The sequence below is a fragment of the Aulonocara sp. 'chitande type north' Nkhata Bay genome, linkage group LG18 (genome assembly GCF_057382095.1).
Source record: "Aulonocara sp. 'chitande type north' Nkhata Bay isolate Kocher_YH1m ecotype deep benthic linkage group LG18, A_spYH_male_GT1.1, whole genome shotgun sequence".
Lineage (NCBI taxonomy): Eukaryota > Metazoa > Chordata > Actinopteri > Cichliformes > Cichlidae > Aulonocara > Aulonocara sp. 'chitande type north' Nkhata Bay.
In genome coordinates, this window is record NC_141361.1 from 10815706 (window position 1) to 10826991 (window position 11286).

Sequence of the window (11286 nt, forward strand, 5' to 3'; positions counted from 1 at the left end):
CACAGTCTGTCATGAGATATTTTAGCTTTAATATCTAATGTTAAGCATTTAAACAGATTGTAGTTAAAGACTTTCATGAATTGCATTGATTAGGATAAAACTCTTTTACTTCCAGCATTAAGATTGATGCTGCAGTAATGAAGCTGGCAGCCCACAGACTCTGCCGATGCTGTGTGAGAGATTGTGTTTCACAGCGGTGGCAGACTGCAGTAATGGACCGGGGTAAAAAGATGGATGCAGTCCGTCTCTGTAATTCTCTCCTACCTGTTTTCCTCCATGTAATGAAGATAAGATTTCCCCCTGCAATGTAACGGCGATAAGAAAATGACACTTTAACTGAAACAATTTTCTAACAAAGGCTTTAATAAAATGTCAGTCTAATGATAAAATGATTGCAGTAACTATGGAGAACGTTATTATCTCCCGGCAGTAATTAGAGCATCAGGATCGTGAAGATGGTGAAGCACATTTTACATTAATATTCTGATGAACTTCATCATGCTGGGAAATAACTTTAGATAAGACGCGTTTAAAGTTTTGATTCTTGTTAGTGACAGGGTTATTTTACAGCTGTTTGTAGTCCTTTTACATTTATTTTCAGTTTTGTTTTCATGTGTTGTTGCTTTGTGTCTTTCAGTGGTCATTTTGTGTCTGTGTCTAAGCCTTATTTCATAGAGCTGTTAATTCCTGTTGAGAAGCGCCATTAGAACATTGTGAAGGTGTTAAGATATTTAACATGATTGCATGGTCATTTTTAAGCTCTGTGAGTCCAGAGGGACACGTTTCTCACTGTTTTTTGGCTGTCGGTGGTCCTTGTGAATCTGCTTGTGGTCTTATTGGGTCTATTTTTTAATACTTTTCAATCTTTTTATGAACTTTTGAGCCTGATTTGGGTTTTTCTAGTGTGTTTTGGCCTTCTTGGATATACCTGTGGTCATTTTGCATCAGTTTGTTTTGTGTCTTTTTGTAGATGATATCTTAAAATATTTTTTTATGATTTTGCCCCTGGCCTCCCAGCAGTTTCCTTGGCCGCCCTTGTGCCACCTCGTTTAATAAAACCTGGAATCATGAGGTCCCCCACATCTTCAGCTGACCTGTTCAATATTCCATCCATAATACTAACAAGCCATCCTTCTCTGACTCTGGCGTGAGGTATGCAGGGGCCAATCAGACCCAAGGTGCCCCTGGCCCTGCCTTCACCTCTGCCACCATTCCTGTCGCATGCATTTTTCATCGTGTTATATTCTTAGTGCAATGTGGTGCTGCAGAAAATATACTGGGAGCCTTGTATTTATTTGTGTATTCATTTAGTCCATGGGGGAGCAGTAATCTGTGGGCCCCTGGTGTCTGGGCAGAGACAAACATGCTGGTTGTTAGGCTGCTGAGAAACCCCACTGGCTCTCATTAGTGAGAAAGAGACAGGGAAGACAGAAGGTGGGAGAGAAGCAAAAAAAAAAAAGAAAAAAGTGTGAATGAGAGACAGAGGCGAAGAGTGAGGAAACCAAAGAGAGAAAAGGAGCAGAGAGACAGATGGATGGATCACAGCTTTCACCTCTCTGCCGTATTTGTTTGCAAGGAAAGCCGCAACCCATTTTTCCTCCCTCTCCTCTTCTCAGTCCTGTCACCCTCTCGTTATCTCTCAGCACAAAATACAGAGGATTAGTCCAGGACAGGCAGCTGCAGCCAAACGCTGCTAAACCACAGGCACAGCAGACAATCACTTAATAAATGTTTAATTAAGCCACAGCAATATTATGTGTGTAGAGATTACTCATGAGTTTGGAGCAGTTTTGTTTTTAACTTTTCACCCAGTTTGGTTTTATTCTGCTTCTGTTATTGCCTCCCAGCAGCTCCGCGAGAGGTCGGTTTTGCAGCTTTGGCATGAATTGGACAGTCTTGTTTGTTTCCAACAAATTTATAATTTACCTCATGTTGCTGGTGAGTTTGTTACCCATCAACTGACAGAGCAGCTGCAGCTGGTATTGTGGCTTTGCTTAAAGCTTCACCGTGTTGTCATTCAAAAATATAGGTTTTTCAGTGCTTTGGCTGAAGTGAAAGGATATCAGGTGTCTAAAATCTCTCAGGCAGCTCTATGCAGTGAGCTTATTTTCAGTCTGAAGGTGAAGAAAAACAAAACTGCCTCAAAAATCTCTGAGGTTTGCTGATTTTGCTTGAAGCTTCTGTCTAAAGAAGACAAAATAACTCACAAACGTAACTGACTTTTTCCTGGATTACTTATTAATAAGAATTTTTAAACCACTGTCATGTCTGTATGATAAACCATGAGATGGATAATTTAGCAGGAAAAGGTCCAACGCTAACAAACACCAAAATTCAACAAAGTTTTTGCTCACAATGTGAATTTTGAGGCATCCAGTGAAGACTAGGGTCAAGAAGTCTGTGTGCTCAGCCAAGAAAAACTGGCCCATGACTCCTGGTGAAAACAAGAAGTCTAATACTCAGCTTTATGGATGGTGGTAGGCGGTCAGGATTGCTCTTTAGACAAGTCCAGTTTTTATTCAACAATTAAGTTCCTCATGGGGTACCAAAGCAGTACAGTGGTCAGCTCTGTTGCCTCACATCAAGAGGGTTCTTGGTTCAAATCTGCTGGCTGGCTGGAGCATTTCTGTGTGGAGTTTTTGTGCTCTCCTGGTGCTTGTGTGGGTGTTCTGTCTGGGCACTCTACAATCCTCCCACACTAAAGTTAACTGGCAATTCTAAATTGGTACGAACACGAGCGTGAAATAGGCTCCAGCTCTCTCATCACCCTGAAATGGAAAAGCAATTAAGAAAATGTGTGGATGTATAGATGATTAAAAACTGCACAGTTTCAAAGCAAAAGGTGTAACAGCTATGATGGCCCTAAAGACAATGTCTAAAAATAGTATGAAAAAATAATTGCACCCAAAAACCAAACAAAACTAAACACTGTCAGAAGAACAACTAAAAACAATATAAAAAATAATACAGAAAAACTAATGATACCACATAGGACGCAAACTCCAAGTCTCCTGGGTCAAACTCTAAAGATAACATGCCTAAACAGCAAAAAATATATATTTTAAAAAATACAAATTAAATATTAAAAACGAACCTACACAGAATCTAAACCCCAGTCTCTAGGATAAGTCCAGTGTTTGAGTCATGCACCACCTGGAATGGAAAAAATAAAAAAATATGACATTCACATGACTTGTATGCAGGTCAGTAGAAAGAAACAGGAATAAGTGAAAGTATCTCATAATTTTAGAGCCGTTCCCACTGTAGAAAGCTGTAGCTGGTGTACATTTGCTGTGAGACTGACTTGCAAAATATCAAGAGAGAAAATCATGACTTCGTTCTCATCTTAATTACTTTCCACTTTATCTTTTTTTGTTTTTTGCTGTGACCTGAAGTTCCGATCAGGCATCAACACCATCCTTCATGATTTTTTAATGACTCATTTTCTTCTATGGTGAACTGTCAGCCACTTAGACTGGATAAGATTTCTTTTTTTTCTTATATTTTATTCATACATCAAACATTATATTTTTAAGAGAGTTTGAACTAAGCCAGACTCTTAAGAAAACAGAACATCCCTACAGGTAGTGCTATTGAGTAACATGAACAAAAGTTTACTCCTGACCTCAGAAACAGCAGCAGGCAAAACAATCTGAACTCAAGGTCTGTTTGGAAGCTGTTCTGGAGCATCTGCAGTTTCATGACAGCAGGGCACCTCTGAGATGTACGCTGGGCTGAACTTTCAACTTTCAAGAGAATATTTCATTGTGTCTCATGAGGATTGATTTTCTAAGCAACTAACAACTTGAAGTTACTAAGGAAAAACCCCACAGTAGTGAAACGAGACATCAGTAGATAGAGAAGTGTAGAAGGCATGATTATTGAAATCTCACTGCTGATGGTTAATATGAAGTCTTGCTCAATGCCAGTCTTCCCAGGAGTGGTTGTACCAGCAAACTCACCGCAAAGTCAGAGTGTGCTCAGACAAGATGAAGCACGAAACCCTAGAGTTACATGTCTTGATGCATTCTCAGTCATCAAAACTTGACCGAAATTGTGTCATGCAATTAGAAAGTGAACCCAAGCACAGCAGCAAATCTACAACAGAATGACTGAAAATGTAAAGAATCATTGTGCTGCAACAGTCCAGTCAAAGCCCAGACCTCAACCAGATTAAAATGCTGTGGCAGAAACCTAAGAGAGCTGTGCAAAAATTAATGCCTGCCTCTTGATAAACTGAAGCAACGCTGTAAATAAGAATGGGCCAAAATTCCCACTGAGAGACTGATAAAGTCACACAGAAAAGGATTACTTGCTGCTAAAGGTGGTTCTACAAGCTACTTAACCATAGGTTGCAAGAACCTAATAGTCTTCTTTGTTAGGAATTCAGAACTTGTGAGATACATCTGATTTTTAATTGTAATTCACTTGTTATCAGTATATTTAGCACTACCCTTGTCACGGCTGCCGAGGCGAGCCGTGTGGATATAGAAGGAGGACCCAAGATGCAGGCAGTGGATGAGATACCGGTGGTTTTATTTACAGAGGTGTAGTGGCAAACAAACAGTGGGGCATAACAAACAACTAAAGACACCTAAACTGGGAGAACTAAAATAACAGACCTGGGAGCATATGACAACGGATGATGAATAGCAGAGAGACGCAGACAAGGAACAGGACACCGTGGAACACAGGGTAACAGACTGACACAGAGTTACACAGACTGACACGGAGGAACACAGACGAACCGGCAACAGGCAGGAGAACACACAGGAGAACACACAGGGCTTAAATACACACACCAGTAATCGGGGATGAGAGACAGGAGGGCAACACAGCTGGGAGGAATCTGGGCTGACGGGACAGGGGAAACGTAAACTGATCACACTCACATATGACACGGACCTTCACAATAAAACAGGAAACTCAGATACATGGAACCAGACAAGACATTGAACTAAACAGACAGATTCACAAACAGATGGGGAGACACCATAGACAGACAGATACAGACGCAGACTCAGAGGCAGATCGAAAATAACACAGAACTTAAACAATCATCATCTAGAAAATGATAACAAACTAAAAGCGCTGGGTCACCGACCCAGGACCATGACAACCCTGCTCTTTAAAAGGAAGAACTTATAAAACATACCTTTGAGGTATGCACTAATCAGGCATAACATTATGACCACTGAGGGGTGAAGTGAATAACACTCATTATCTCTTCATCATTTTATCTTCAAAGTTTATGTTGGGAGCAGGAACTGGGGAAGGGTGATGATTTGAGGAAATTTGATAAGGTTCCAGTTCTGATGGCTAGATGACTGGGTCAGAGCATCTCCAAAACATCAATGGCTAAGGCTCAGTGATGCATGTGGTGAGGAAAAGTTGTGTGGTCTGGTCTGACAGATGAGCTAATGTGGCTTTGCAGACCAGTCAGAGTGTGGATGCTGACCAATGTCCACTGCCGAAAGGACGAATAATGGACATGTGAGCATGAAGCCCTGGAAGAAGTCGGTCTGGTCTGATGAATCATGTTTTATTTTACATCAGGGGTAGTGTCGAGTTCCCCAGGCAACTCCAGGCCTCGAGTGCCAGTGTCCTGCAGGTTTTAGATATCACCCTGGGTCAACACATCTGAATTAGATGATTAATTCATTAGCAGGAGAACTTCAGGACATGTTGAGGAGGTCATTTAGCCATCAAATCAGCTGTGTTGGATCAAGGACACATCTAAAACCTGCAGGACACCAGCACTCGAGGCCTGGACTTGCCTACCCTTGTTTTACATCATGTGGATGGTCGGATGCTTATGCGTACCTTACCTGGGGATGTCAGTGGTGGCAGTGTGATGCTTTGGGCAATTTTCTGCTTTGAAACTTTGGGTCCTGCCATCCATGTGAATGTTACTTTGTAGCACCTTCCTAAGCATTGTTACAGACCATGTACATGCTTACATTGAAATGATATTCCCTGATGGATGTGGCTGAGGATCTGTTGCTAACATCTTGGTTGCATGTCCTCAGGGGTCCATGAAATCCATGCTTCGACAGGTCAGTGTTCTTTTTGCAGCAAAAGGGGGACAAATGCAATCTTAGGCAGGTGGTCATAGTGTTAAGCCTGATGAAATCAAGTAATAGCCAGAACAGAGCATTAAATATTTCTTATAAATTATAATCCAAATCTTCCCTATTTTTAATTTACAATAAATCTGGAATAAAAACCTAAATGAGTTATGCACTTTTTGACATCTGCTTTTATGATGCAGATCTTCACACCTCTCGTTCATCTTTCCCTGAACAGCTTCTTCCATAACTTTTGAAATGACAGGTTGCAGCTACATTTCCACAATAACAAGAAAAAATGAGATGATGAAAAGCTCCATAACAGCTGGTAAATGGACCACCGGGTGCTAGATTTGTCTTTGGTATGATGTGTGTGAAAAGCAGCAGATGTCATATTTATTGCCCTACAGTGATAACTGGTAATCTGACAAATCTTTCTAACCCATTATCACCTACTGTTGTATTCACTAGGAGGCAGTAAAGCACAAATTTTGGACTGTGATGATGACATGGATCAGAGTTCAGAAAGAATAAAAATGTCCTTAAAGCTGCTGAAGGGAAAATGAAAATGGAAACTAAATTTTTACTTGGGCACGGACTCCTAGTCTGCAATTCATTTATTAATACAAATGAACCTTGTGTTCTGAGATGAATCATTCATACATTAACAAAATGACACAGTGTCCAAAAGAACTTGTGGTAATTACATTTCAATTTATGCTTGAGAGAAATTTGTCATAGTGAGTCAAAATGATTCATTCTTGTGAGCTGTCTTGAAAGCGGAGGAACACAGGACAGCGGATTATCCGCTGTTTCTGTGGCTGCAGGCGATACGAAGTGTGAGTATAGCCTCTGAAACAGATGTGTGAAAATTGTGGTTTACACAGGTCTGTTCTGGAAAGCCACAACTACCAGATCACTATGAAATATTAAAATGTTCATCATAAGACAACTGTGAAAATTAAGAGTTTTCTGAAGAAGGGTTTGTTGTTTGAGATCAATCCAGAGAAAATACTCTAAATAATCTTTGTGAAAATATGTTGAATTAAATGTTGAATTAAAGCTAAAATTTCCATTATATTTCACCAAAATTATAATTCAGCCCATTTTTAATTATAAAAAGTTGTCAGTGTATTCAATAATAGAGAAAAAAAAAACTAACAGAGATTTCTTGTGTGGTAATGTGTGACCAAATTTGTAATACAGCTGATTAGATTTAGATAAAAGGAGCTCAGAAAGCAGCCAAGAAAAAGATAAATATGAAGATTTCAAATGTGACAACCTGGAAAAGTCCACCTGCTGAAGCACAGTGAGATTCCACAGCAGCTGTTAAATTTTGCTGATAGTGTTATCATTTTGTCAGGATCTCCTAATCACCTTTACATTTTATGGTCCAACTGATTACAATCATTTTCAGGGTCCTTGTTTTTATTTGGTTCTGCTACAATGGCTTTGAATGATCCACTGTTTTAAAAAAACGTATTTATCTTACAGTAGGTCTTGATACTACTCTACCTTTAAGCCAGCTTTCTTCTGGTTGGATGCTGTTCATAAACAAAATGATTTGAAAAGCTGGCGAGTGGGATTTGTGTGCTCAAGGCAAGTGCAGTGAACAGAAGCTGAGGTCAATATTAGAAAAAGAAATAAGCCCATTTAAAAAAAATTCTGCACAATTTCTAATATGATAAAAAAAATTTGAGCAATGTAGTTTTATCTAAGATAAGATAAGATAAGATAAGATAGAACTTTATTAATCCCTCGGGTGGGTTCCTCTGGGAAATTCGATTTCCAAAAAAGCACAGCACCGACAGAAGTTACAGAGTTATACACACACACATATATATAAATACAGAGACAATATAAATAAAATATACGAAGGGGATAAATAGAATAAATAGGAATAAAAATAAAAATACAAGTGAATTGCACATTTCAAGTATTGAGTCTATTGCACCGTTGACTATTTACAAAAGTATTGCACAAAAGGTATTGCACAGTGAGGTGAAGAGGCACTACAGCTTAGTTGTTCCCTCCTTTGTCCTCCTGTTTCCCCTCCCTCTCCCCTCCAGAGAGGAGTTAAACAGTTTGATGGCGTGTGGGACAAAGGAGTTTTTAAGTCTGTTAGTTCTTGTCTTTGGGAGAAGCAACCTGTCACTGAACAGACTCTTCTGGTTGTTAATGGCCGTGTGCAGAGGATGCCTGGCATTGTCCATAATGTCCAGCAGTTTCTTTAGTGTCCTTTTCTCTGCCACTGTCACCAGAGTGTCCAGCTTCATGCCGACCACAGAGCCAGCCCTCCTGATCAGTTTCTCCAGCCTGGATGAGTCCTTCTTTGCTGTGCTGCTCCCCCAGCACACCACAGCATAGAAAAGTACTCCAGCAACCACCGACTGGTAAAACATCCTCAGGAGCTTCCTGCAGATGTTAAAAGACCTCAGCCTCCTGAGGAAGTACAGTCGGCTTTGGGCTTTTTTATACAGGTGCTCTGTGTTGCATGACCAGTCCAGTTTATTGTCCACCCACAGCCCGAGGTACTTGTACTTGTTGACCACCTCCACCTCCTCCCCCTCTATCTGAACCGGCAGTGGACCTGCTCTAGACCTCCCGAAGTCCACAACCAGTTCCTTAGTCTTTGAGGTGTTGAGTTGCAGGTGGTTTGTGTGACTCCATGCGACAAAGTTCCTCACCAGACTTCTGTACTCCTCTTCCTGATCATCCCAGATACACCCCATGATGGCCGTGTCGTCTGCAAACTTCTGAATGTGGCATAATTCAGAGTTGTAGCAGAAGTCAGAGGTGTACAGGGTGAAGAGAAGAGGGGACAGCACAGTTCCCTGTGGTGCTCCTGTGCTGCTGACCACTGTGTCAGACGTGATGTCCTTCAGCCTGACGTACTGTGGTCTGTCGGTGAGGTAGTCGGAGATCCAAGCCACCAGGCAGGGGTCCACCTCCATCCTGTTCAGTTTTTCTTGAAGCATACAGGGCCGGATGGTATTAAAGGCACTGGAAAAGTCAAGAAACAGGATCCTGACCGTGCCTTTTCCCCCATCCAGGTGTGAGTGGGCTCTGTGTAGGAGGTACAGGATGGCATCCTCCACTCCGACACCCGCCTTGTATGCAAACTGTAGTGGGTCCTGGGCATGTTGTACCTGTGGTCGGAGGAGGTTGAGGAAGAGCCGCTCTAGAGTCTTCATAAGATGTGACGTCAGTGCCACCGGTCGGAAGTCATTCAGCTCATTGGGCCGGTTCTTTTTGGGGACCGGGACGTTGCAGGATGTCTTCCATAGGGCGGGCACTCTCCCCAGTCGCAGACTGAGGTTGAAGACTCGTTGTAGCGGCTCCCCAAGTTCAGCAGCACACGCCTTTAGCATCCTAGGACACACCTTGTCTGGGCCTGCTGCCTTTCTGGGGCGAAGCTTCCTCAGTTGTCTCCTGACCTGATCCACTGTGACACTGGGAGATGTTTGGGAAGAGGGGAGGGGGGGAGATGTCTTGCTGCTGAGAGAGGGATTGGAGGAGGGGGGTGTCATGGTGTCAGGAAGGGGGGGAAGCGAGGGAGGTAGGAGAGTGGGGATTGGACTCTGTAGTGAAGGTGAGGGTGGGGGGGTTGTGGGCTGGTCAAACCTGTTGAAGAAGTTGTTGAGTTCGTTTGCCTTCTCCACAGTCCCCCCCACTGTGCTTTTCTTGGTGTTGTGGCCTGTGATGGTTTTCACACCATTCCAGACCTCCCTCATATTGTTCCTCTCCAACTTCTGCTCCACCTTCCTCCTGTAGGTGTCCTTTGCTTCCCTCAGGCAGCGTTTCACCTCCCGCTGTGCTGCCTTCATCTCCTCCTTCACTTTGCTCCTGAAAGCCTTCTTCTTCATGTTGAGGACAGCTTTGACTTCCTGTGTTACCCACGGTTTGTTATTAGGATAACACCGTACCGTCTTAGCAGGGGCGACCGTGTCCACACAAAAGTTGAGGTAGTCTGTTTGATTTATTTTTATGTTTTGGATTATCAGGGCATACCAGTGAAATTGAAATTGCAGTTTCTTTCCCCATCAGGAAAGTCAGCCTTCCAGAAATAATGGTCCAAAGATGTGCTTCTATTTGATGCTCATGTTATATTACATCTGTTACCACCGACCAATTTGTTTTAATCATTTTATGATCCATTACTCTCTCCCAGTTCATCTCTGTGCATAGCATATCTTAAATTATTTTAACAACACTTGCTTCACTATCCTGAACATTGTTGGCTCATTAAGGTCACACCACTCCAAAGTAAAATCCCAGTCATGGCTTAATGAGACTGTACTGTACTGTACTGTTCCTGTACTCAGATCAACCATACGTCATATCTTTTTTAAAACTATTTGATTCTTTATGGTGTTCGATCAGTTTGAGCCAACCTCACATCCACACTTAACTAATATTGTTAATTTGAAACCCACTGAACACTGATGCCATTTTTCCCATACTCCTCAAAGAGACTTTCAGCATAAATGGGTTTTAGAAAGCATGACACACACAGTGGTTATAATATTTGTGACTTTTATTTACAGAGCTGTTTCCAAGCTGCAGCAGCCGCTGTCCCTTTCTCTCTTGTTTGCCCAGTTTCCTCGCACTGCTGCTCCAACTCAGCTCTCTTCCTCTTCCAGGTCCCAATGTGCTACTGAAATAGAGGAGGCATGATTAGACGATCGTTACCAGCCAAGTTGGCCAACCCTTCCCCTGCAGCTGAGCTACAGAACTCACCACACTCTTATAAGAAGCCCAGACTTAAGACAAAGTAATGGCCAGAACAGAGCCACAGTAGGTAGCTTTTCTGGAGAAATCCATTTCCCAACGCTAGCTATTCAATATTTCATGATCAGTGAATCATTTTTAACAATATATCTGTGTCCACTGTATTAAACTAATTCATCTGTCTAACAGGTTGTTTTCAATTAGTATTGCAAGGCTGTTTTGACTTGTGGTGTACTCTCAGATCTCTGGCTTCATGCTATAAACCTTACATAAAGAACCCTGGTGTAAGTTTATTATTTTCCACTCTGAAATTAGATTTGTAGGTTGCATTCACTGGGAGACAGAAAAACAGCTTCATCACAGACAGAATTTGCTAAGACTTTTCACCAAAAGCCTTGTTAAAAAAATCTGTTGTCTACAAGTAGTGTCTCAAGTGATGTCTTAAAAAACATCCGTGTTGGGCTAAGACATGCCAGCATTTCATGGA